This window comes from Petaurus breviceps, unplaced genomic scaffold (assembly GCF_028583685.1).
Source record: "Petaurus breviceps papuanus isolate PSGF00001 unplaced genomic scaffold, PetGlider_PUasm1.0 305, whole genome shotgun sequence".
Taxonomy (NCBI): Eukaryota; Metazoa; Chordata; class Mammalia; order Diprotodontia; family Petauridae; genus Petaurus; species Petaurus breviceps.
In genome coordinates, this window is record NW_027186060.1 from 259187 (window position 1) to 287116 (window position 27930).

The 27930-nt window shown below is 38.3% G+C and overlaps 1 long non-coding RNA gene and 1 pseudogene across 1 annotated transcript in view; one reads left to right on the plus strand and one right to left on the minus strand.

Annotated features, from left to right (window-relative positions):
• Positions 1-5411: 5411 nt before the first annotated feature.
• LOC138167788 (uncharacterized) overlaps positions 5412-27930 on the minus strand; it is a 127999-nt gene continuing 105480 nt past the window's right edge. Inside the window, exon 3 of the long non-coding RNA XR_011169963.1 lies at positions 5412-5539. This is a non-coding gene — a long non-coding RNA (uncharacterized lncRNA). The remainder of the gene's footprint in view (positions 5540-27930) is intronic.
• Positions 14206-27849, plus strand: LOC138167780 (zinc finger protein 420-like; annotated as a pseudogene).

The following is a 27930-nucleotide window of genomic DNA, read 5'->3' on the forward strand; positions in this document are numbered from 1 at the left end:
TTCCCTTGGGAAACCAATGTTCATAACCTTGAGTCACTTACAAATTGGGGAATGGTTCTTATCTCTATATATTTGAGTCTGTTCCTTATATATGTTGGAAGTTAAACTTTACTAAGAGAAACTGGCTGCAAAGATATCTGATGACCCTCCCCCCCAATATTTCTCTTTTAGTCTCACCTTTATTAAATATGTGTAAAAACTTTTAAATTTCAATCAAAATTATCTTCTTTGTGTTCTGTGATTCTTTTTATCCTTTGTTTGATCATGAGTTTTAACCTTTATCTGTGCATTTTATAGGTAATTCTTCCATGTTGATCTAATGAGTTTATGATTTGATCTTTTATATCTAGATCCCACACCCATTTGTGGCTTATCTTTTATATAAGGTGGGAGGTTCTGGTCTAAAGCTCATTTCTTTCATATTACTACACTATTTTGCTATCAATGTTAATCAGATATTGAGTCTGTATTCCACTAACTTGGGTCTTTGTGCTCACTGAGTACTAGGCTGCTAGGCTTGATTCTGTGGGTTGGATTTCTAATGTTCCCCTGAATGATCTCTTTTTAAACCAGGACCAAAATTCTTTGAAAAATACTGCTGTGTAGGATACTTAGAGATTTGGCACTGGTAAGCCTCCTTTGTGCCTTCCCCCCCCCCCCCTCCCGCCCCTTTATTTCCCTGGAAATTCTTGACTTTTCTCTCTCCATCAGAATTTTGTTATTTTTTCTCATTTTATAAAATGACTCTTCTGATATTTTGAAGGGTGTGGCACTGAAAAAGAAAATTAATTTAAATAGTGTTATCATTTTGATGAGAAAGACTTACCCTATCCATGAGCAAACAATAGTTTTCCAATTATTTAGGTTTGCCTTTATTTCTTTAAACAATGGTTTATAGTTTTATTTATAAAGTTTTCATGTGTATCTTGGTAGGTAAGGTCTCAAATATTTCATATACTCTGTAGTTCTTGCAAAAGTAATTTCTTTTTCTGTCTCTTATTGCTGCTTTTTATTGGTGTGACATAGAGATGCTCATGGTTTGTATGTATATGTGTGATATTGCTAAAAGTAATCATTATTTCAATTAATTTTAGTTGTCTCTCTAGGATTTTTAAATACATCATCCCATCATCTGCAAAAAGTGATCATTTGGTTTCTTCTTTACCTTTGTTTATTCATTCTATTTCTATTTCTTGTCTTATTTATTCATATATTTTCTAGAGGCTTTAATAGAAATAGTTGGTGTTTATTAAAAATATTCTGCATCTATGATACTATATTATTTTCATTTTTTATTAACATAGTTGTTTTCTTAATATTAAACTAACACAGCAGTCATGGAATGAATCCATCCTGCTTTTAAAAATAATCTTTGTACTATTTTAAAGGCATTCTTGCTAAGATTTTATTTAAAATTTTTTGCATCAACATTCATTAGGGATATTAATTTGACATTTTGTTTTTCTTTTGACTGCTCCTATGTGTTGAGTCCATATTTATGTCACAGAAAGATTTCCCTAAGATTTTCTTTTGCTATTTCTGAAAACGACTTTTGTAGTTTGGGAACTAATTAATTTTGAATGTTTGATAGGATTCACATTTGATTACATCTCGTCCTGCAGTTCTCATCCTCACCTGACCCGATTAGGCGTCATTTCTTCCTATTTCAATTTCTTCTTCTAAGACTGGGTTGTTCACATTTTCTGTTTATTATTCTGCTCATTTGCATAGTTTATATTTTTATACACATTTATTTCCAGTAGATTGATGTATTTGACATAGTTGGGCAAAATACTTTTTTCTTTTTCTTTTAATTAATTAATCCTATAAAATTTCAAGCTCTAAATTTTTTCCCTCTTCCTCCCTACCACCCTCTGCAAGATGCTTGACTAATTTCTAATAAAATCCTTTACTTTTTTTGTTTTTGTTTTTTTCTTTTTGGAGGGAGGAGTCAGGGGAGTTGGGTTTAAGTGATTGGCCCGAGGTCACACGACTACTAATTGTTAAGTGTCTGAGGCCAGATTTGAATTCAGGTCCTCTTGACTCCAGGGCCTGACTCTCTTCACTGTGCCACCTAGCTGCCCCACTTTATTTCTTTAATATAAATTCTCTTTTTTCATTTTTGTTGATGGTGATTTAATTTCTCTTTTCCTCTTTTATATCACATTAGCCGATAGCTTATTTACTTGATTTTTTCCCCCTGAAATGTTCATGGCTTTATCTGCTTATTCATTTTTTTACTTTAAATTTTGTTAATGTCTAACTTAATTTCAGAATTTCTGTTTTGGTATTTAATTAGCATTTTAAATTTGATAGTTTAATTTTTGTGTGTTTTAGTTTCACATTAAATTCTGGAGGGACTTAAGATCATCAGCAGCTGTGGCAGTTTGCAGAATTATCTACCCATAGATAGCTAAGGACAAAATTAGAGGTCAGTGTAGTGTGGACTTTGGGACCTGGGAATTCGGGAGTGTGGTCAGCCTTTGCCCCTAGGGCAAGAAGAGGCTGAGGCACTGTGGCCAGGCAGCCAATGCCACGTGGCTGCTTCAGAGCTCCTGGCGTGAAGATTGCAGGGGGACCAAGCAACCAGTCTTAGTGGTAATCACTCTTGCTTTAACCTGCTGGGGTCTGGATTACAATCTATGGTGGAGGTCCTGGGGTACATGACCAGTTTGCCAGAGTGTGGGGAGGCTTCAGAGAAGGCACCCAACTAATGGCTCCAGCAGCTGAGAAAACCCCAGAAATTGGGACAAACCTCCCCCTCTGGTAGCAGAGTTCTACTATGGTAAAAAGCTCAGAAGTCAAGTAATTGAGTGGCAACATGAGCAAATGAGGGAAGCAAGGCAAGCACATTAATCCAACTTTGGACTCCCATTTTGGAGACAAAAAGGATCAAACTATGGAACAGGAGGAAGACAAAGTCAGAACTTCTGCACCAGAAGCTTGCAAGAAAAGAATAAGCTGCTTATAGGCCACAAAGGAGGTTAAGAAGGATTTTGAAAACCAAATAAGAGAAGTGGAGGAAAAATTGGGAAGAGAAATGAGAATGATGCAAAAAAAATTATAAAATGAGTGTCAACAACCTGACTGAAGGAAATAACATCTTAAAAAATAGACTAACTCAATTGGCAAAAGAGGCTCAAAAAAGGCAATGAGGAGAAAAATGCCTTAAAAAGCCAAATTTGCCAGATGGAAAAAGAATCTCAAAAGCACACTGAAGAGAATCATTCCTTCAGAATTAGACTGGAGCAAATGGAAGCTAGTGACTTTATGAGAAGATACAATTAAATAGATCCAAACAAATGAAAAAATAGAAGGCAATGTGAAATATCTCATTGAAAAAACACTGACCTGTAAAATAGATACATGAGAGATAATTTAAAAATTATTGGACTACCTGAAAGGTATGATCAAAAAAAGAACCTAGAAATCATCCTCCAAAAAATTCTCAAGGAAAATTGCCCTGATGTTTTAGAACCAGAGGGCAAAATAGAGGTTAAATGAATCCACCAATCACCTCTTGAAAAAGATCCCCAAAAGAAAACTCCTAAGAACATTATACCTAGGTTTCAGAATTTCCAGATCAAGGAGAAAATATTACAAGCAGCCAGGAAGAAACAATTTGAATATTTGGAAACACAATAGGGATAACACAGGTTCTGGCAGCTTCTACACTGAGGGAATGAAGGGCTTGGAACATGATATTCCGGAGGTCAAAGGAGCTGGGATTAAAACTAAGAATCACCTACCCAGAAAAACTGAGTATCATGTTTCAGGGGAAAAATGGTCATTCAATGGAACAGAGGACTTTCAAGCATTCTTGAAGAAAAAACCATGGTTGAATAGAAAATTTGACATTCAATTACAAGAAGCAAGAGAAGCATGAAAAGGTTATCAGGGAAAAGAAATCATAAAGAACTTATCAGAATTGAACTACTTACATTCACACATGGAAAAATGATCATTATAACTTATGAAACTTTTCTCAGTGTGAGAATAGTTGAAGGGAATAGAAATTGTGTATCTATATACATACATACATATATATGTCTATATAGGAGGGTATATGGGTGAATGAATGCATATGTGAGAATGTGTATACATATATGTGTGTGTGTATGTATGTACAGGTATACATAGACAGAGGGTACAGGACCAGTTGAATAGGAAGGGATGATACTTAAAAGGTTAAATTAAGAGGTGAGAAAGGAATATAATGAGAGGAGATGGGGAGACACAGAATGGGGTAAATTATCTCCTATGGAAGCTGCAAGGGAAAAATGTTACAATCGGGAGGAAGAACAGGAAGGCAAAGGGAATGAGTCAACCCTATTCTCAATGAATTTGGCATAGGGAGGGAATCACATACACACTAAATAGGGTATCTCACCCTACAAGAGAGTAGGGAGGAAGGAGATGAGAGTGAGCATGATGGAAGGGAGGGCAGGCTGAGGGCGGGAGGGAAGTTGGAATCACCCACTTTTGAAAAGGGACAGGATCAAAGTAGAGAATAGAACAAGTGGGAGGTGGGATGGGATGGAGGAAAATATAGTCAGTCTTTCACAATATATCCACTATGGAAATGTTTTACATGGCTACACATGTACAGCCTATGTTGAATTGCTTGTCTTCCCAGCAAGGATGGGTGACAAGCTAGGGAAGGAATCTGGAATTCAAAGTTTTAAAATCAAATGTTTAAAATATATTATTATTATTATTATTTTACATGTAACTGGGAAATAAGATATATAGGCACTGGGACATAGAGATCCACCATGCCCTACTGGAAATTCGGAGGAGGTATGGGGGAAGAAATAGGAGAGAGAAGATTGGGGGAGGGGATATTCAGTGGGATTGCTGTTTTGGGGTGGTGGGTAGGGGAAAAATGGGGAGAAAATTTGTCACTTAAAATATTGTGGAAATGAATGATGTAAATTAAAATAATAAAATAAAAAACAAATGTTTAAAAAATTAAAATTAAAAAAAAGAATTCAAAAGTAGTTTAAGGCCCCTTTGGGGAAAAAGTAGGCTTGCTAGGAAGACCTCAATCATAGGACAAAGGACAACTATAAGACATTCTATATTATGGTGTCATGAATTACTGAGTAGGACTTAGGAAGAAATAGTTCTATTCTTCCTGTACATGATGAAACCCATATTGGGTTACAAAGAAAATCTTGGATTTGAAGCAATACAGAGGGGAAGATACATTCTCAGGGTAACAAATCAAGAAATCAGTTTCCAGGCATACTTAGCAAAGACCTTTCTTCCTGGAAACAGGTAGCACAAGTAATCTGTTTCTTGGATACAAAAGCATTAGGAAGTTTACTCTTGTATGCCAAAGAATAACTGTTGAAATCTTGAAAGTTAACATAGCATCTATCAAGACTCCAAAAGGGTAGCTGTTTTTCCCCAAAGATACCAAGTTCCCATAGTTCTCCAGCATCACATGCCTGTACAACTTTTTCTGAGATGGGTTCAATTGTATCCACTCCTCTCAGGTGAATGCCATAGCCACATCCTTGAATGTGACTGATTCCTGAAATACCAAAAATATTTGTGCTTACCCAGGTGTAGCTCTGTTATGAAGTTCACATGTAAACTACTTGCCAGCAGACTGAGGGAATTGACTATAGACCACGTTCACTGCATTCTGTGACTCAATTCTAGAGGTAGCTCAGTCCTTTTTGGTTAAATTAAGGTCAAGCTCAGCTTCTGTCTTGTGAGAAAAATTAGTCAGTTGTGGGAATTGGGAGATAAGCTTATTGCATTGCTTGAGCCTAAGCTGCGTGTCTGAGAAACCAGAACATCTCTACCTGCTTTTTAAAAACCCTTAAGAAAGGACCTAGGTTATGCTGACTTGAAATCCAATCAGATCCAAAGAGACTGATGTAAGGAGTTTCCACAATTGTACATCTTGTATGAGATGCAAGAGTTTGGAGTCTGAGGTCAGAAAAGGTCTTTATTCTTCCTCACGAGAAAGGACTCTGCCCCTGTCACTCAAATGGCATCTGCCAGGGAGAAAGCAGCATGTAGAAGCAAGTCCACGGTTATGTAACCTTCTAATGTAGAACCCCAACCCCCAACTGGACTTCACTCTCATTGGTGGGGAGGCTGGCCCACAACCTAAGCATGGGAATCTATCTTGGAGACAAAGGACACAGAAACATGGGTGTGCAATACAAGGCCAGGAAGCAGTTTTGTCCTTATTTGGCATATCTTGTGCTGAGGTGGCACTGTCTCCAGTGCTCTAAGTCCCAGATTCCTGTAAGGTCAGGTGACTTCTAAACTTAGGCCTAGTGGATGCTGAAGCCACTCTAGATTTGATTTTTCAGAATGGGGAATGTTCATTGCAATTTATCCCTCACAATCTCAAGTATATCTTCTCTGAAAACTGGCCCCATAGTGAACAATTAATTTTGCTATGTTCCTTTGATTGTATACAGATCTGTGGGGAGAGTGGGACACCTCTTTTACTGAACTCAGGAAACTGAACCTATTAACCCAACCATTAACGTGAAAAGTCCCTAAAATTTCCTCCAATTAGAAATCAGAGGAGCCAATATTGTATTACTTGCTTTTAATTAATTGGTCTTTGATTATTTTTAACGTATAAAAGTACATATCCTGCTATCTTCTGAGTCCAGCCCTCCATTGAGGAAGCGGCCTGGTCCCAATTTGTTGTGCAACTGTCACACAATGCTTAATATAAAATGGATATACCCCAAAGGCTGAGCCTTTGTTTCCTCAGTCATTTCTTCTTTCACTTCCCACCCACAAGGGATTTTTTCATTTATTTATTTGTATCCCAGTACAGTGCGTGATATACACCTGCACTGAAAAATTCCTCATGATGGCTTGATGTACTGTGGTAGGTTCAGCATACTGACTACTTCCAGTACTTTCTAAAATCTGCCTAGTACATGAGTTATAGGCTACCATTTTCCAGTAACTTTTGTGGCTAAAATATTTTGTTGTCCCATCAGCAAATGATGCATGTCTTTTTTGTTCTTCAGTTAATCCATCATATCCCTCATTCCCTTTTAACAAGGACTGTATGAATTGTTGCTTTGGTTCAGGGGTGTATCATTTCCTTCAGTATCGATGTTAGCTATAGATTCACGTAGAACAGAAACTCCACTTTGGCCTGTTTTAGATCTATTTCAAATATACCACTTCCATTTAATTATAGTAGCCCCTTTTGCATGTCCAATTCTGTGAGAAGCTGGGTTACTCATTACCCAAGTCATAATCAGATTCCAGGGTTTAATATCATTTCTTGGCCCAGAGTCAGTTGTTCAGTCTTTACCAAAACCCAATATGCACCTAACAACTGATTTTCGAAACGGATACATTAGAAAGAAAAAAAAAGAGGGCATATTAAACTGCAGATGAAGGGAGTTTCATAGACCAAAATCATGAGGGTGCATTTTGGCTTTGTTGTTTTTGCCATAAACTTCAGTTTGCATATTCATCCTATACAGTCACTTATAATTCTACTGGGTCATTTTTCTTCGGTCATAAATCTAGAGCCAATTGTAGAGTAGCCTTGGCTTCTTCAAAAACTTTACTGATGTCCCCGATCAAATTCATATTTCTTCCGAGTAACATTATATAAGTGTTTCAAAATCTGTCCCAGATGCAGAATGTGGTGCCTCCAGTATCCAAATAATCATATAAACTTTTGTACCTCTTTCTTATTTGTAGGGAGAGGAAAATCCTGAATCCTTTGTCAGGTTTGTGGGAGAATCTCTCACAGACCCTTATTCCATTGTATACCCCAAAATTTTACAGTCTGAGTTAGCCCTTGAATCTTTGCAGAGTTAATTTCGCACCTTTGCTTTTTATATGCTCAATTAAAAGCATCAAACTCTTCTCCACTTCTTATACATTTTTTCCCTGTATCATATTATCTATGTAGTAGGTAAGCTATACACCAGGCAGTTATAAGTCATCGAAATGTTCAGCAACAATCCTATGACTAATAGTGGGGTTATGCAGATATCCTTGTGGAAGGGGGCAAAAGTATTTTGTCTGCCCTGCCAAGTGAAAGCAAATTGGTCCCACGTTTAGAGTCTATTAGGATAGTTAAGAGAGCATTGGCTAAAACAGTAACTGTGTATCATGTCCCATCACATTTCAGAATCCTTTCTATTAAGGAGACATTATCTGGAATAGCAGCGTATGACATAGTGGTCACTTTATACAGTTGTGTATAATCCAATGTCATTCTCCACATTACATCTGATTTTTATACTGCCCAGACAAGATTATTCCATCAAGTGCTTGTAGATACTAGCATTCCTGTCTCAACATAATCCTTTATAGTACTGGTAATTTCATCTTGCCCACCTGGCACACAATACTGCTTCAAAGTAATTATTTCAGAAGGTTCAGGTAAAGCAATTGTATACATGTTTTCTTTACACTCTAAAACTGTATTAATTTTGATCTTCCTTCCTGCAAATTCATATCTTCCTTTAGGTAAATTTAGAGTCATACCTCTCAATATATCTATTCCAATATATTCAGGAATTGGTACAATTACCAGGATATAGTCTTCCTTAGGTGATTGTCCAATTTTCATTATTAGTTTGACTAGTCTGGCTGATATTTCAGCCCCTCCCAGGACTGTGATGGTAATAGGAGTTTCATGTTTGAATTTGTCACAGTTCCCATATAAGGGAGGACTGTAACACAGTATCTATTAATGCCCTAGTTACAGTATTTGATTCATTTTTCTAAAATATGATCAAATTGATATGGGGTCTGTAATCCCATATATGTATTTTTTTTTTATCTGAGTTGGGGCTTGATAAATTTCCTATTCTCCCTGAAGGGGTGATGAACCTGGATATAATGATTCAAAAGGATCTGTAGGGTCGGTTCTTACTTTACTATTTTATCTAATGTTAAGCCCCTTTTCCCAGTACATTTTATACAGTTCATTAGTTGGAATACCATTTATTCTTCAAAAATCTGCCCCGGCTCTAGTGGAGCAGTAAATTCTTTTCTTGTCAATCTACTCAGATTGGAACCTGCTGATTATTTGCTCTTCTCTCTTGAGGAAATTTATCCTTTCCCCATTCCCCCAAGTCACTCAACTGTGAAATCTTATTGAGCACCTCCTAAATAGGGTGCCCAGTTTGTCAGATTTAGGTGCTTATAAGCAGGAGGAGCCATCTTCACTGTAATATTTCTATAAGAAACTGCTAAGGGGGTATCGTGATAGCCCTGGGGTCTCCCATCATAATAGCAGTCTTCATCACCTCCTCAATTAAATTTCTCATACAGTCCCTAAGCAAATACCAGAGTCTCTCTCCACTAGGCCACACAGAATCAGTCAGATACATTTTGATGTATCCATCTACTGCTAAAGCTAATAGATTGGTTATATTGTTACCTCCTAGCCTATGATGATCCCTAAAAGTTTTATGTACAAAAGGCTTCTGACTAATACCTATACATTTCAAACAATCCATGCTATCAACCCTGTCTACCCATGCTATCTATACTCCTTTGGCCCCTTCATCACTGATTCTCACCATCCAAGACACTAACAATTCTCCCATTTTTTGGGGAAATTGATTCAATGTATCACTAACCTCCTGCTGAGTGAAATCCTCAATTAACTCCCTGAACTCTATTTGGCCCTCCTGGTTCTCTTACTTTCTTCTTCCCATGGGGTGAACTTCTACTCTCATAAAAGCCTCCTTATCTAACTGTTTCATTTTTCTCCCACACATTCTTCTGGCAGGAGTCCCTGGTGCAAATAGGCTCAACCTGAGCCAGAGTTGCATGTGCCTTCCTTTTGCTAATTTTTTACTTCTTTTTGAGCTAAGCACACAGAAGCCTTCTCTTCTACCTTCTGAGATCCTCTAGCTTGTACTTCTGAAGGACATCCCAAAAGAAACTCCCTTTCCATGTGAGTTTTCTCTTCCAGCAGTGCGTCTCTGCTTTTGCATATATTACAGGAACCTGTCAGTAAAATCCAGCCTCTTCTACACACTCCTTCCTGTCCTTTTCCCTGCTTTTATTGGCATTCCTTGCAAACATCTTTTTTAAATCTCTAGGTTCTCCCTTTCCATTCACATTTTTCACAGAGTTCTGTGCTTGTAGCCCATTCCCTTGCTAGGGAGGAATAAGATAAGTCCTCCCATCTTGGGATATCCATTTCTTCTTCTAAAGCCCTTCTGCATCCAAATAAAGGTCTGACATTTTGTGATCCAACCCTCCCTGGTAAATACAGTGCCAACACAATATTTATAGCACTGACTGTGACTATGTACATGTAGTGTTGGGAATCACAATATATAACAAACTCTCCATGTAGAAAACAGAAGCAAAACATTCATTCAGACCCCAGAAAAATTGAATCCCCAAACCAGAAAGCTAAATTGAAAAATGTTGAGTCTAATCTAGTTTTGGGATTGTCCAGAAAAAGATACTATAACAGCCTTTTTTTCTTCACTTGATAGTATAATATTTTTTCAATTAAATGTGAACATATTTTTCAACATTCACTTTTTTAAGATTTTGAGTTTCATTTTTTTCTCCCCCCATCCCCAAGGATGGCAAGCAATGTGATATAGGCTATACATGTACAATCATATTAAACATACTTCCCCATTAGTCATGTTGTGAAAGAAGAATCAGAACAGAAAAGGAAAACCACGAGAAAGAAATTTCTTATAAAACCTGTGAAAATAATAGACCTTGGTCTGCTTTCAAACTCCATTGTTCTTGCTCTGTACGAGGATAGCATTTTCTACCATGAGTCTTTTTGAATTGTATTAGATCACTGCATTGCTGAGAAGAGTTAAGTCTATGAAAGTTGTTCATTACACAATATTTCCAACACTCATAAGATTTCTCTCAAGTATGAATTCTCTGATGCACAGTAAGATCTTACTTTCTGAAGGTCTTTTTTTTTTTAAAGCAATTGGGGATAAGTAACTTGCTCAAGGTTACACGGCCAGTTTTTTTTTTGTGTGTGGGTGCCGAGTATCTGAGGCCGCAACTGATCCCAGGTCTCCCGACTCTGGGGCCAGTGCTCTTACTCACTGTGTGCCACCTGGCCACCCCTGAAGGTCTTTTCACATTGAATACAACCATAAGGTTTATCAGCAGTATGAATTCTGCGATGTCAAATAAGTTCACATTTGACGAGAAAAGCCTTCCCACACTCCTTACATGCAAGAAGAATGTTTCCAGTATGAATTTTCTGATGAAATCTTAAGTTGAGTTACTCTTGAGCATACTAGTGAATCACAGAGAATCATAGATTCTCTTCAGGATGAATTCTCTTATGGACTTTAAGAGGTATCTTATCCCTGAAGGCCTTCCCACATTCACTACATTCATAAGGTTTCTCTCAGGATGAATTCTCTGATGGACTCTAAGTTTTGTCTTATCCCTAAAGGCCTTCCCACATTCACTGCATTCATTAGGTTTCTCTCTAGTATGAATTCGGTGATGCACTCTAAGTTCTGAGTTATCCCTGAAGGGCTTGCCACATTCACAACATTTGCAAGGTTTCTCTATAGTATACGTTCTTTGATGCACAAGAAGATGCTCCTTCCTCCAGAAGGCCTTCGCATACTCATTACATTCAAGAGGTTTATCTCCAGTAAATTCTCTGCTCTCTGAAAGGAAGAATAAGGAGCTGGTTAACCCTGCCTTTTTAACCCTTTCCCAAGGTTCTTAGTTGCTCAAACGTTTTAGAGCTATTCTCTTGCCTTCTCACTTGAAAAAGCCAACCTCATTAGTCTTTCACCAAGAATCAATTTATCTTATTTAAAAGTATGATGACTCAAGGATAACATATGTAAATAATTTGACTGAGAGGAAATTACCTGAAGGGATGAATGAATGCTTACTCTACCTTAATTGGCTGACATTTTAATAAAATTAGAGTATTGCGGGGGGGGGGGAAGGATAACTGAAAAATTGTAAATGTATATTTACCATCTGAGGTGAAAATAGTAAGAGAAAAGACTCAACAGGAAGAAAACAGAGAATAATGGGGCAGCTAGGTGGCACAGTGAATAGAGCACCAGCCCTGAAACCAGGAGGATTCAAGTTCAAATCTTCCCAGAATCCATATCAAATCACTTCTCAAAGTGAGCCCCAAAACAAAGCTACACATCAGGGCTTATATAACCTTCTCCTGGCTCAGAGAATGTAACAACCTTATTGACTCACTGGCCTATCAAAAAGTATCTACTGAAAAACAAGCCTCCCACCCCAGGCTTCAGGTGCACTTTAGCCTAGGGGCAGGGAAGATATTCCAAATTTACATTCCCATTACAACAGGAGAGTACAGGAGAAGGGGAAGAGAAGGGGGATAATGGAAGGGAGGGCAGGCTGGGAGGTAGGGAAGTTGGAAGCACCCACTTTTGAAAAGGGACAGGATGAAAGTAGAGAATAGAACAAGTGGGGGGTGGGATAGGATGGAGGGAAATATAGTCAGTCTTTCAAAATACATCCTCTATGGAAATGTTTTGTGTAGCTACACATCTACAACCTATTTTGAATTGCCTATCTTCCCAGTAAGGGTGGGTCACAAGGGAGGAGGGGAAAGAATCTGGAATCCAAAGTTTTAAAATCAAAAGTTTAAAAAATATATATACATATTATTATTATTATTTTGCATGTAACTGGGAAATGAGATATACAGGCACTGGGGCACAGAGATCCACCGTGCTCTACTGAAAGTCTAAGGGGGAGTGGGGGAAGATATGGGAGAGAGCAGATTGGGGGAGGGGATATTCAGTGTTATTGCTGTTTTGGGGTGATGGTAGGGAAAATTGAGGAGAAAATTTGTAACTCAAAATCTTGTGGAGAGTGGAGGTACATTTCAGTAAAGAGACACATTAAAAAAGGAACCTGTTGAGGTAAAAAAATGTAGTTTGAACATCTCACCTCTCAACAGGTATGAGAAGGTTTGATAGGCCACTTTATTCAACATTTTACAAGGGCTTTGACCTAAAATGACCAACTGTGATAGTAATGGCAATTAAAGATTCCCCTGTATTGGCTTGGTTTTCAAATTGATTGTGTTAAAACCCAGAGTTTGTTAATCCCACCTGTGGGATGGGCTTGTTGATGTGAAAAGAAAGTCCTGAACTGGGAGGAGCTGGTGATGTAGATTTGGAGAGACACTAGAGAGAGGCGGAAGATCTTTTTGGAAGCAGCACCTCGTGGAGAGAGAGAGACTAAGAGAATTGCTGGTGGCCGCTTTGAATTGCCCTGGACTTTTGAGACCTGCCCCCTGAGCTGCCAAGGACTGAGGAGACATGGCTGTTTTGCTGGTACTTTGTCTGTCTGTTTTGATGTTGTCTTGCCAGATTTGTCCACTGGTGAAAGACAGTCCTTTTGTTGAAGAAGTCCTGGAACCTGGCTGTTCGCTAAGAAGCCCTGAGACTGTCCTGCAGACAGAGAGTGAATACTGTCCACTGGTGAAGGACAGTGCTGTTGTTGCAGGGGTCTGGGAACCTTTCTGTTGGTTCAGAAGCCCTGAAGAAGGATTTTCTTGTTGTATGTTTACAGAAATCCTGGGAGAGGGTTTTGCTAATGTTTTCAGGGGTTCTAGGTCTGTTCTGCAGACAGAGGATGAATTAATGAAGGGACTAGCAATGTATCTTGTGGCCTTGCTAAGCCTTGTCTCCCCAGGTACTAAGATTGCTGAGAACTTGCCTCCTGTCAAGATGAAGAAAAGACCTCCATTTGGGTATTAAGTGCTGTGTTTAAACTTGATGTAACTCTGGGGTAGATTCAATTGTGATCCAGGGGTGGGGAACTTTTGACCTTATGTTTGGAAACTAATCTACATTTGAGAAGAGGGGCTTTGTGGTGGACTTAATTAAGGTATAGCCTAGGGGTGGAGAAGTATTTAGAACAGAGACTTTGTAATTGATTGAATGATTGGAAGGTCCTGGGGTGGGGTAGTACTTGGAGATTATTTAATCACACTTAGTAAATGCTGTATTTGGAATGATGTCATGTTTTGATCTTCTCTGTTCTTGGTTTGTCACTGAATAAAATAGAGAGCACCTATGCTGGTATTTTGAACCTGGGAAGTTGCCTTTCCTTAGCATTACATTACACATGCTCTGTCTCCCAATGGATTCTGTCACTGCAAAATCCATTCAGATTCACTTTTTAGAGGTTAGTGACAGAATTCATGAAGGAGCTCAAAAAAGTTCCTGCTTTCATTCTGCCAACTTCGCTCCAACCTCATTATCTATTTCATTTTCATTGTTTATTTCAGCAAATGGAAAAGGAATCAGCCATATTGCTGCTTCAGCTCAGAGGGTACAACTAGGAGCCATGAGTGCACAATGTAAAAAATAAACCACAAAAGAAGCCCACTGCATGCCAAGCAAAGGCAACTTCCAAGTTTCAGAATACTACCATAGTAACTCTCCATTTTATTCAGTGACAGATTAAGGCTAAACATTCATAGAAAAGAGAAGATCAAAATGCATCATTCACCAAGTATGATTCAAATATTTCCAAGTACTACTACACCCCTGGGAAGTACATTCATTTAGTCAATCACAAAGTCTCTCTTCTCAAATGGAGATTAAAATTAGTTTCTAATCATAAACAAAGTATATTCATTTGGTCAGTCACAGAGCACAAAAAAGTCAAATTTCCCACCCCTGGATTACAACTGAATTACAATTATCATCACTTAACGCCAAGCAACTTCTAAAAAGGGGCAGTAGAAAGCACAAAGGCCATCTACCCCTGAGCTACAGCAAGGTTAAGATATCATCACAGCATTTACTACCCAAAGAGAGGTCTTTTCTTCATCTTGACCCAAGGCAAGTTCTCATCAGTCTCTGTTCCTGGGGAGACAAAGCTTAACAAAGCCACAAGATACATTGCCAGTGTCCTCATCAATTCACTCTCTGCCTTCAAAACAGTCTCAGGACCCCTGAAAATATCAGCAAGACCCTCTTCCAGGATTTCTGCAAACATACAGCAAAAAAATCCTCCTTCAGGGCTTCTGAACCAACAGCAAGATTCCAGAACATCTGCAACAACAGCACTATCCTTCACCAGCAGATGAATCTGGCAAAACAGCATCAAAACAGACAAAATACTAGCATCACAACCATGTCTCCTCAGTCCTTGGCAGCTCAGGGGGCAGCTCTCAAAAGTCCTGGGCAGCTCCTACTGGCTCTCGGAATCCTCCACAATGCTGCTCCCAAAAGTTCTTCTGCCTCTCTCTCTGCCTGGGCCTTCTCTAAATCCGTGGCACCAGCTGCTCCCAGTTCAGCCCTCTCTCTTCATGTCAACAAGTCCATCCCACAAGTGGGATTCACAAGCTCTGGGTTTCAACACTCAACCTGAAAACCAAGCCAATATAGAGGGATCTTTAAATTCTATTACTATTACACCCACACATTTAAAATTAGTGTTATTGTAATCGTTTACAACATTAAGCATTAATTAAGCACCTACAGAGTACCAGGCTCTGTGCTAAGTGCTGAGGATACAAAGGATGGTACTAATGGTTCCTGCCCCTAAGGAACTTAAAAGGTAATCCAAGGGGAGCACTTTTCTAAGAATTTTTTTTCAAGTTTTAATTTATGAAATAAAACAAGGCGTTCTAAAACAGGATAAAAAATAGATGCATGCATGTGAAGTTGCAAATATGTTAAATTTACTGTTCCTTTCAAAAATCTAATAAAGTTATCCTGTAAATTTCTGTTTTCCCCCTTTTCTTGCTCCACAACCCTTGAGGTATTTACCCTTAGACAGAAATGTGTGTGTGTGTGTGTATAAAATTATTCTATACATCTATTTATCAGTTCTTTCTGGGTGCAGAATTCTTAAATGCCAGTGTATACCAGACACTGTCCTGGGATACAAATAAATCAATGAAACAGTTGCTTATGGCAAGTTAAAGATGAAATAACTGAGGAAACAAAGGTTCAATCTATTAAGCATATTAGTTTTATATTAAGCAAGGCATGAAAGTTGCAAAAGGATTTGGGCCAGGTTCATTTCTCTGCAGGATGCAACCAGAATATAGGAGGAGATATACTTTTATACATTGAAAAAATCAAGACTAATTAAAAGTGAATAATACAATATTAGGTAATCTGTTTTCTAATTGGGGGAAATATTAAGGACTTTCCTTGTTAAGGGGTGGGGGCAGGAGGTTCAGTTGTTTGAATTCAGAAAAAGAGGTTTCCGACTCATCCCATGTATCTGTATACAATCAAAGGAACATAGAAACAGTTACTGATTGTTCACTACGGGTCCAGTTCTTTAAAAAGTCATATGTGTTGCTTGAGATGCATATTGTGAGAACTCCTTACATCAGTCTTTTTGGATCTGATTTGGTTTCTGGTCAGCATACCTTAGGTCATCAGGTTGAGGTGTTCTGGTTTCCCAGCCACGCAGGACTAGGTTCAAACAATGCAATAAGATTTTCTCCCAATTCGCACAATTGAGTATTTCTTTCTCTCAAGACAGAAGTTAGATTAGACTTATAATTGAACAAAAAAAAGAATTTAGCTACCTCCAGAATTGAGGCACAAAATGGAGTCAGTATGGTTGGCTCAATTTCCTGTACCACTTGCTGTCTTAAAACACTCAATTCCCTCAGTCTCCTGGCAAACAGTTTATATTTGAACATCATAATACTTAGAAATTTAGCTGGGTAAGCACAAATGTTTTTGGTGTTTCAGAAATCAGTCTCATTCAAGGATGTGGCTGTGGAATTCAAGCAAGAGGAGTGGATACAATTGAATGCATCTCAGAAAAAGTTATACAGGGATGTGATGCTGGAGAACTATAGGAACTTGGTGTCTTTGGGTAAGAACAGCTACCCCTTTGGAGTCTTGATATATATTATGACAACTTTCAAGATCTTAACAGTTATTCTTTTGTATACCAGAGTGAACTTCCTAATGCATTTATAGTCAAGAGACAAATTACTTGTGCTACCTGTTTCCAGGAAGAAATGTCAGTGTTTAGTAAGCCTGGAAATTGATTTCTTGATTTATTATCCTTGAGAATGTATCTTCCCCTCTCTGTTGCTTCAAATCCAAGATTTTCTTTTTAAGCCCAATATAGGTTTCATTTTCCATTTCCATTTCCACTGTCTAAGCAGAGACTGAGTCAATTGAACTACTTTTTCCAAAGGCCTATGAAGTAATCCATTCTGTTATTATATAGAATGTCCTTTGATGGTCCTTTCTACTGTGTTTAAGGTCTTCCTAGCATGCCTACTTTTTTCCCAAAGAGGGCTTAAATGAGTTTTAAATTCCTTTATTAATTTTTATGGATTTTTTTTAATGTACTTTCTCTTCCCCCTGACACGGGAAAAAGAAAAAAAAGAAAAAACCCTACTTCTCCCTCCACCCAGCCCATTGAGCCCCACATGTTTGAAAAACAAAAATCTTGGACAAAATTACCTAACCTGTTGCCCTTTGCGGTGTAAGATATATACAGCCCCCATATTCCCTCACCATTCTTCTAAGAGTTGGAAGGAATATTACATCTCTCTGTTCTATGATGAAACTCTTGAGATAACACCGTTGTTCTTTCTCATTTTCAATGAACAGGATTTGCTCTTTCAAAACCAGAGGTGATCTACCAGTTGGAAAGCAAGGGAACATCTTGGATTCCAGAAACAGATATTTCCAGAAGCAGCTGTCCAGGTGACTACATAAAAACCAAGCAAATGGGTCATTGTAGAATAGTGATGTATTGGCCATTTTAGGTCAAAGCCCTTGTAAAATGTTGAATAAAATGACCTATCAAAGCTTCTCATACCTGTTGAGAGGAGGTAAGATGTTCAAACTTCATTTTTTATCTTAAAAGGTTCCTTTTTTTATGTGTCTCTTTACTGAAACGTACCTCCACTTTCAAAGAAAGTTATTGCCTTAGTACGGGACAGTTGTTTTCTTCTGTTCATTGAAGATTACCTTCTCTGAAACAGGCATTCTGCTTCACTTGCATGAATTCATTTTCCCTTTTAAAATAAGTACATTACTTAATAATACGATATTAAGTAATGTGCTCTTCTTTGCTTCTTAGTTCTTTTCTGATATATTTCTTTGTTTTGTTTTCATGATTGTGTTTCTTTCCTACTATTACTTATAAAAATTTCTAATTCTAACTTCGTTCCCCTTTCTTCATTCTCTCATTTTATGTCATCCAGTTTTTTCCTTTTTTTTTTTCTTTTTGTAGGGGCAAATGGGCTTAAGTGACTTGCCTAAGGTAACATGGCTAGTAAGTGTTAAATGTTAACCCTATCATTGGACCTATAATTTTTCAGTATTTTGCTGTTCACAGAAAAACTGTTGTGAAAATTTTACTGAGAGTGCTTTGTTTTCAGTAACATATTGAGGTAGCAAGCCTAGTATTGGGACCATTTGGTCAAAGGACATGAACAGTTTTGTACCTGTAGCTGAAATTGCTGTTCCTTTTGAGAAGGTCAGCAGCAGCTTAAAAAGTAGCTCTTTCAACATAATTGTCAAAATTTATCAGTTTAAATTATCTTTGTTGACCTTAGGCAAGTCACTTAACCCCAATTACCATGCCTTCCCCCTCCAAAAAGACCAAAAAAAAAATCTTTGCTCATCTGATGGCTATTTCTTGCTACCTCCAAATGTTTTCCTTTTTACTTCTTTGATTACCAGAGTTTTGAGTAATGTTTCAGGTAGTTGTTAATAATTTCTTTTGTCCAAAACACTTGTATGTCTTACCCTTTAAAATTTCAGTGAATTCCTTACAAAGTCAGTAGGTTCGTTTTTTAGAAAAAAATTATGGCTACTATTGTCGTACTTGCCCCCTCGTATTTATCTTTCTTCTGCTACTTCATGTATATATTTCTCTTCCTCACTCTAAACTTTATTCTAAATATTTTTTTTTGGAGGGGAGAAGGCAAGGTATTTGGGGTAAGTGACTTGCCCAAGGTCATCCATCTAGTTAAGTATCAAGTATCTGAGAGCAGATTTGAACTTGAATCCTCCTGATTTCAGGGCTGGTGCTCTATTCATTTTGCCACCTAGCAGCCACTTTAGTCTCTGTTTTCTTCCTATTGAGTCTTTTCCTATTTTCACCTGAGAAGGTAAGTATACATTTACAATTTCTCAGTCATCCTTTTTCTTTCTGAATACTCTAATTTTATTAAAATGTCAGCCAATTAAAGTAGAATAAGCATTCATTCATCCCTTCAAGTAATTTCCTCTCAGTCAAATTATTTACATATGTTATCCATGAGTCATCATACTTTTAAATAAGATAAATTGATTCTTGGTGAAAGACTAGTGAGGTTGGCCTTTTCAAGTGAGAAGGCAAGAGAATAGCTCTAAAATGTTTGAGCAACTAAGAACTTTGGGAACAGGGCAGCTAGGAGGTGCAGTGAGTAAAGTGCCGGCCCCAGAGTCAGGAGGACCTTAGTTCGGTTCCGGCCTCAGACACTTAGCACCCACACACACAAAAAACTAGCTGTATAACCTTGGGCAAGTTACTTAACCCAACTTGCCCTCCAAAAAAGAAAAAAGGCAAAAAAAAAAAAACCAAACCTTGGGAAAGGGCTAAAAAGGCAGGGTTAACCAGCTCCTTATTCTTCCTTTCAGAGCGCAGAGAATTTCCTGGAGATAAACCTCTTGAATGTAATGAGTATGTGAAGGCCGTCAGGAACAAGGAGCCTCTTACTGTGCATCAAAGAATGTATACTATAGAGAAACCTTGCAAATGTAGTGAATGTGGGAAGCCCTTCAGGTATAACTCAGAACTTAGAGTGCATCAGCGAATTCATACTGGAGAGAAACCTTATGAATGTAGTGAATGTGGGAAGGCCTTCAGGAGCAAACAGCACCTTGCTTTGCATCAGAGAATTCATACTGGAGAGAAACCTTATAAATGTAGTGAATGTGGGAAGGCATTCAGGCATAAGGGAAAACTTGCAATTCATCACAGAGTTCACACTGGAGAGAAACCTTATGAATGTAATGAATGTGGGAAAGCATTCAGGTATAAGGGAAAACTTGCAATTCATCACAGAGTTCATACTGGAGAAAAACCTTATAAATGTAGTGAATGTGCAAAGGCATTCAGGGATAAAGCAAAACTTACAGTCCATCAGAGAATTCATACGGGAGAGAAACCTTATGAATGTAGTGAATGTGGGAAGATGTTTAGGGATAAGACACCACTTAATATCCATCAGAGAATTCATACTGGAGAGAAACCTTATGAATGTAGTGAATGTGGGAAGACTTCAAGGGAAAAGAAGCAGCTTAGAGTGCATCAGAGAATTCATACTGGAGAGAAACCTTATGAATGCAGTGAATGTGGGAAGGCCTACACTAGTAGAACACGACTTACAATTCACCACAGAGTTCACACTGGAGAGAGACCTTATGAATGTAGTGAATGTGGGAAGGCCTTCATGGATAAGATACCTCTTAAAGTGCATCAGAGAATTCATACTGGAGAGAAACCTTATGAATGTAGTGAATATGGGAAGGCCTTCCGGGATATGACACCACTTAAAATGCATCAGAGAATTCATAACGAAGAGAAACCTTATGGATGTGATGAATGCCTAAAGGCTTTCAGGAGTAAGACGCAACTTACAGTACATCACAGAGTTCATACTGAAGAGAAGCCTTATGAATGTAGTGAATGTATGGAGGCCTTCAGGAGCAAGAGACTCCTTGCTTTACATCAGAGAACTCATACTGGAGAGAAAACCTTATGAATGCAGTGAATGTGGAAAGGCCTTCAGGGATAAGATACCTCTTAAAGTGCATCAGAGAATTCATCCTGAAGAGAATCTGTGATTCACTACTATGTTCAGGAGTAACTCAACTTAAGATTTCATCAGAAAATTCATATTGGAAACATTCTTCATGAATGTAAGGAGTGTGGGAAGGCTTTTCTCATCAGCTGTGAACTTGACATCAAAGAATTCATACTGCTGAAAAACCTTATGGTTGTATTCAATGTGAAAAGACCTTCAGAAAGTAAGATCTTACTGTGCATCAGAGAATTCGTACTGGAGAGAAATCTTATGAGTGTAGAAAATATTGTGTGATGAACAACTTTCATAGACTTAGCACTTCTCAGCAATGCAGTGATCTAATACAATTTCAAAAGATTCATGATAGAAAATGATATTCTCCTGCAGAGAAAGAACAATGAAGTCTGAAAGCAGATCAGGGTCTATTATTTTCACAGATTTTGTAAGAAATTTCTTTCTCATGGTTTTCTTCTCTGTTCTGATTCTTCTTTCACAACATGACTAAAGGGGAAGTATGTTTAATATGATTGTACATGTATAGACTATATCAGATTGCTTGCTATCCTTGGGGATGGGAGGAGGAAAAAAATATGTAGAGTAGCCTTTGGCTTCTTCAAAAGCTTTACTCTACTGATGCCCCAATCCAATTCATATTTCTTCCTAATAACATATAAGGGTTTCAAAATTTGTCCCAGATGCAGAATGTGGTGCCTCCAGTATCCAAATAATCATATAAACTTTTGTGCCTCTTTCTTGTTGGTAGGGAGAGGAAAATCCTGAATCCTTTGTCAGGTTTCTGGGAGAATCTCTCACAGACCCTTAAAATTTTACAATCTGAGTTAGCCCTTGAATCTTTGCAGTTAATTTCACACCCTTTGCTTTTTATATGCTCAATTAAAAGCAGTACATGGATACATCAAAATGTATCTGACTGGGACAGCTAGGTGGCACAGTGAACAGAACACCAGCCCTGGAGTCAGGAGGACCTGAGTTCAAATCCAGCCTCAGATACTTAACACAAAAACTAGCCGTGTGACCTTGGGCAAGTTGCGTAACCCCAGGTGTCCTCCAAAAAAAATGTATCTGATTCTGTGTGGTCTAGTGGAGAGACCTTTGTATTTGCTTAGGGACTGTATGAGAAATTTAAAGGAGGAGATAATGAAGACTGCTACTATGATGGGAGACACCAGGGCTTATCACAATACCCCCTTATCAGTTTCTTATAGAAATATTACAGGGAAGATGGCTCCTCCTACTTATATGCACCTAATTCTGATAAATTGGGCACCCTATTTAGGAGGTGCTCAATAAGATTTCACAGTTGAGTGATTTGGGGGAATGGGGAAAAGATAAATTTCCTCAAGAGAGAAGAGCAAATAATCAGCAGATTCAGAGTCAGAATAGATTGATAAGAAAAGAATTTCCTGCTCCATTGAGAGCCGGGGTAGATTTTGGAAGAATAAATGGTATTCCACTTAATGAACTATATAAAATATACCAGGAAAAGGGGCTTAACATTAGGTAAAATAATAAAGTAAGAACTGACCATACAGATCCTACTGAATCCTTATATCCAGGTTCATCACACCTTCAGAGAGAATAGGAAATTGATCAAGCCCCAGCTCAGATTAGAGAAGTACACATTCGGGACTACAGACCCCATATCAATTTGATCATATTTTGGAAAAATTAATCAAATACTGTAACTAGGGCATTAATAAATACTGTGGTACAGCCCTCCCTTATATGGGAATTGTGACAAATTCAAACATAAAACTCCTATTACCATCACAATCCGGATGCCATAATTAAATGGAAATGGTGTATTTGAAATAGATCTAAAACAGGCCACAACTGTACAAAATGGAGTTTCTGTTCTACGTGAATCTATAGCTAACATCGATACTGAAGGAAATGATACACCCCCTGAACTAAAGCAACAGTTCATGCAATCATTGGTAAATTGAATGAGGGATATGATGGATTAACTGAAGAACAAAAAAGACATGCATCATTTGCTGATGGGACAACAAAATATTTTAGCCACAAAAGTAACTGGAAAATGGTAGCCTATAACCCATGTACTAGGTAGACTATAGAAAGTACTGGGAAGTAGTCAATATGCTGAACCTATGGCTGTACATCAACCCATCCAAAACAGAACAAAGAGGATAGTGTCATATATCTACTGATTCATGGACAGTAGCTAATGAGGTAGCTACATAGATGCCCACGTGGAAAAATCAATATTGGGAAGTTCATGGCAAACAAGTCTGGGACAAAGAATCATAGGAAGACATATGGGACATGTCTTTGGTTACTAATTTGTGGCGCTCACCACACCAGAAAATGAGTGCAATGAATATGCTGATTAACTAGCAAAGATTGCTACTGAACATTTTGTCTGTACTGACACCAACTGATAATTCGTTATTTAAAAAAAAATGGGTCCCTCAAACAGCTGGCCTTTTTAGGTGTCCATGCCACACACTGGTGGGCACAAGATTAAGGTATTAGTATCTGAACTTCACTGTTAAAACAGGTAGCAGAGGAATGTCATGTGTCAAGTGGTAAAGGCATGAACTGTTCCTCAGGTAGTAACTGGAGAGATAGCGAGGGGAAAAGATCCAGCCCAAATTTGGCAAATAGATTATATTGGTCCCCTACCCCACCATAAAGGATGTAAATTTATATGTACTTGTGTTCACACCTATTCAGAGTTACTAGTGACTTGTACCTGTAAGAGTGCAATCTAGAAAAACCACCTGTAAAACTCTTGATCTCATAAGTCTATATTATGGAACCCCAATGCAGATTCAAAGTGACAGTGGGTCACATTTGAAAGGAAATGAAGAGCTATCATATATTAAACACTATATATATATATGATGTTACATATTATCCACAAGCATCTGGGTTATTTGGAGAATGGATGGATTATTGAAAGAACAGTTAAGGAAGTTAAGTTGTAATAATAAGCAATAATATTGGATGGATAATTTATTTGCTGCTTTATGTAATTTGAGTTATAGGTCATTGGGAGGAAGTACACCTCTAGCCAGAATCATGTCCTCAAATCTGCACGTTAGAAAACAGCAAATATATGAGATCCAAAATACTGAGTATTGGACCACGAGGTAAAATGTCCCATCACTGTATCCAGGAACATTTGGTTTGGCAGGATATGATTTACATTGTTTAGAGGACTTTGGGTTGTATAGAAAAGAAATAAGGAAAATCTCTACTGGAATATGATAAACCCTAAAAATGATTTTGGGTGGATATTACCTAAATCAGAATTAGCAACTTGAGCAATGCACGTATTGGCTGGAATAATAGATTCTAATTATCAAGGAAAAATTATTGTGACATTCCACAATTTAGGTCAAAAACCTATGCAGTTTTGTAAAAATGACAGAATAGTTCAAGTGATTGTTAGTCCTTGTGAAAACTGACACTCCTTCTATAATAACTACAAGAGGAACTAAGCATTTTGGTTCTACTGATAGAAATAAAATTTGGAGCTAAAGTATGGGTAAAGTGGAAGCTGGGCAATGTCCCAAAGGCTGTGGAAATTGTGGCACATGGGAAAGATAATACTGTAACTGTTGTTATTCAGGAGAAGATGGTTACCAAATTGTACCCTTAACTCATATATTCTACCATGAATGAGGCTATGATAGTGGACTCCAGAAGCAAGGCTGACCCTATATCCTGCTTCTAGTTATTGTCTCCTTGTTTTTGTTTTTTGTCTGTTAAACTTGTTTGCTAGATTTGTTTCCTGAGGGCTTAGTACCTTCCACCTGCAGATGCCTGATTGCTTAAGCTGGATGTCACCCACTGTCCGTGACTGTGATGTGTCACCCCTGGACCTGGTGTCAACCAATCTCAGGTTGCCAGCTAAAGAACTAACTTCTTGAATGGGGGACCTGCTGGATCTGGTGTTGACCAAGCTCCATATGCCAGCTAAAATATTGACCTCTCGAATGGGACCTTTTGGGACAGGGACAGTTCTGCATCCAATTTCAGCAAGAAGTAGCTGTTGGAAGAAGAAACCTTTGCCCTTACCCCAAGGTTTTGAGCCTCATTAGTTTGAGGGGGGATGGTGTGCTTGTGCTCCAGCCCCACCCTAAGATATTGTTTTATGTGCTTATTTTCTGTTCTCCCTATTATATTATTGTAAAGTTGTATTGACAACAGTTGCCCCTAAAATCTCAATAATCTATGTAGTGACATGTATCATTAATGTATTTTTGCTGTGTAAGGGACATGAACGATCTTGGGGCCAAATGTAATTGTAATGGGAATTTGAAGATCTTCCCTGCCCCTTAATAGGCCAAATGTAATCACATGGAGCCTGTCATGGGAGGAGTTTGCTGAATGTGTGGCCAGAAAAAAGTCAAAAGCAGGTAGTCGAAGCATATAGGGCTGGAGAGAAGACAAGATGCAGGCATGGAGACACTTAGGCATGGCGTGGCTCCCTGCTCTGTTATGCTATATTAACTTCTTTTTTGCTATGATGGATTGTTTTCTGGTGTTAGGATTTGGCTTTCTGGTGTTGGGAATAAATGTTTTGCCTCTGTCTTCTATATGGAGAGTGTTATATTTTGCATTTCAGTACTATACTGGCATATTCTTAGTTGTAGTCAGTACTATGATTATTGTCTTACTACTATCCTTGCGGGGAAAATGGCCATAGCTACTAAGCATGTTGATACAGAGAATAGAGTGTGGAACCAGGAACCATCTAGAACCAGGAAGACCTGAGTTCCAATCCAGGTTTAGACACTTGCACTAGCTGGGTAACCATGGTCAAGTCACTTAATCTGTGCCCCAGTTTCCCCATGTATAACATGGAAATGATAATAGCACGTATCTCCCAGGGTTGGTGTGAGAATAAAATGAGATATTAATTGTAGAGCACTTAGGACAGTGTCTGGTACATAGTTGCCATATCCATGTTAGCTATTATATTTATTTATTTATTAGCTTGTGATCTCCTTAGACCAAACAGAAGACTCCTAAGAACACTTCTTCTACCTGGTGAGGGGGAATATATTGATAATAAAAAGAAAAGGGAATCTGGTCTTTCTAATGGCATATTAATTTGTCTGTGGACCTATGATTTCATCATCTGACTTTGGTATGGTTTTAAATGTACAAAAAAAGCATGAGAATAGCACCTTCCATTCAGAATCTTCATGAGGGTCAAATGTGATCATATATTTAAAGCTCTTAGCCATTTGGCTCACATAATAGGAGCTATACAAACGCTTATTTCCTCCCTCCCACAGTGTTTTCCTGAAAGGCTTTGGCAACACTGGATTAGTGTACCTGTCTTCCCACAGCTCATTCCACACTGAGACTTTTACATCTTTTAGCATCTTTGTTCATTTTAGGAATGCTGGTTTCCTATGACATGTTTCAAGGACAAGTTTGGCAGGAAAACGAGGACTAGATGAGATCCAAGACAAGAAATACCTAGATGAAAAGGCCCAAAGTGGCTCTCCTTCCTTTCTACTGAGATATGTGTCTCTGATATCTGAAACTGAGGGCAGAAAGTGATTGGAAAGGGGAGACATAGACCCTTGAAGCTTATTGGGACACCCTTTATTCTACCAGATACAACTACTCTGATTCAGGTGGGAATTCTGAATATCTCTTGCTCCTCATTGTTACTTCTAGGTTCTCTCTCTACCTTCATCATTCAGGAACCTCTTCTTTGAAGCCCACTGAATCCATTTCTACCACCCAGTAAGAGAATCTGTTAGCTTTTGTGTCTCCACCTCAAGGACACTCCATCATCCTTCAATGAGTTCACTGACTGACTTATTCTTTCATTGTTCTCCAACTCCTGCACTCAAACCAGAGGACTTGAACATACACAGTCGACCACACAACAACATACTCCCTCAAAAACCCTTATCTCTCACTTGCTCACTTTACTCATTTCCCATGAGATTATCTTCCACCCCACTTCAGGAACACACAAGTGGTCATACCTTTGAAATGCCCACCAGAAATTATACACTAGAGCCCCCTTAAACCTGCTAGAAGGGTCCCCTACTGGGTTCCTTGGAAACCATCTAATAGGCTCCAATAGTAAAGAAATGTTTCACCTGTGTTGCTAAAAACATGCCACAGATTCCCACGGATTCAGGTCTGTTTCACTTCAGTAGAAATCATACTAAAGCTTTGCTTCAATAGGAATAATACTGAGAATGTTTTGCTTCAATAGAAACAATGATAAAACATTGAACCCCTTAGAAACATATTCTGTTGCTAGCAATCACATCGTCTATAAAATTATGTCTAACAGAAAGCTCAGGGCTTGTCTTTCAGTCTGAGAGGCAGTCCCGGTCAGTTAATAAACACTCCTATCAAATTATAATTGGCCTAGCTGTCCTGTTATGTCTCAGGTGTCCATTACACCTTCAATCCTTTCACCTATTACCAATGCAACTCCTCTATGGTCATGACTTCTGAAATGTGTTTATCTGATCACAGTCTATTGTTATTCCATGCCTTTATTTCTCTGCCTTGCAATCTAAAACCTGTTCTTCATCAGGCCAGGTTTACAGGTGAAATGTTCCTTTACTGTTATGGCCTACCAGGTGGTTTCCAGGGACCCTGGTGGGGGAGGGGCCTCTCTGGCAGGTTTAGGGGGCTTTGGTGTATAATTTCTGGTGGGCACTTCAAGAGCTGCCTTCTTGTGAATTCAGGTGATAGTTGGGTGAATTCAGACAAGAACTGGGAGCATAGAAGAGGAACCATGGAATTTGGAAGTTAGTCACACATCAAGATGAAAGGACTTTTACTTGGGTACATAATGCTGACTGACAAGATTATAACTTAACTGTGACCTATGGGTGGGAGATCTTTATACTTTGTACTCCTTAAGGATGATTGAGGTAAGGATGATTGGAAGCCAGTGTCCAATCAAGATGAAAAAAGACTTTAGATGGGTACTTTCTATTGATAGATTCAGATTGTGACTTCCTGAATGATACCTTTTGTTTAAGACTATGTGACCCCTTTAGTAATAAACTTTTATGATATATCGCTGTGAATATTGTACTTTGGTTTCTGTGAATGTTTTGCTTTAGTTTACTGTTTAATAAATAGAGAGTTCACTATACTATGTGATCACA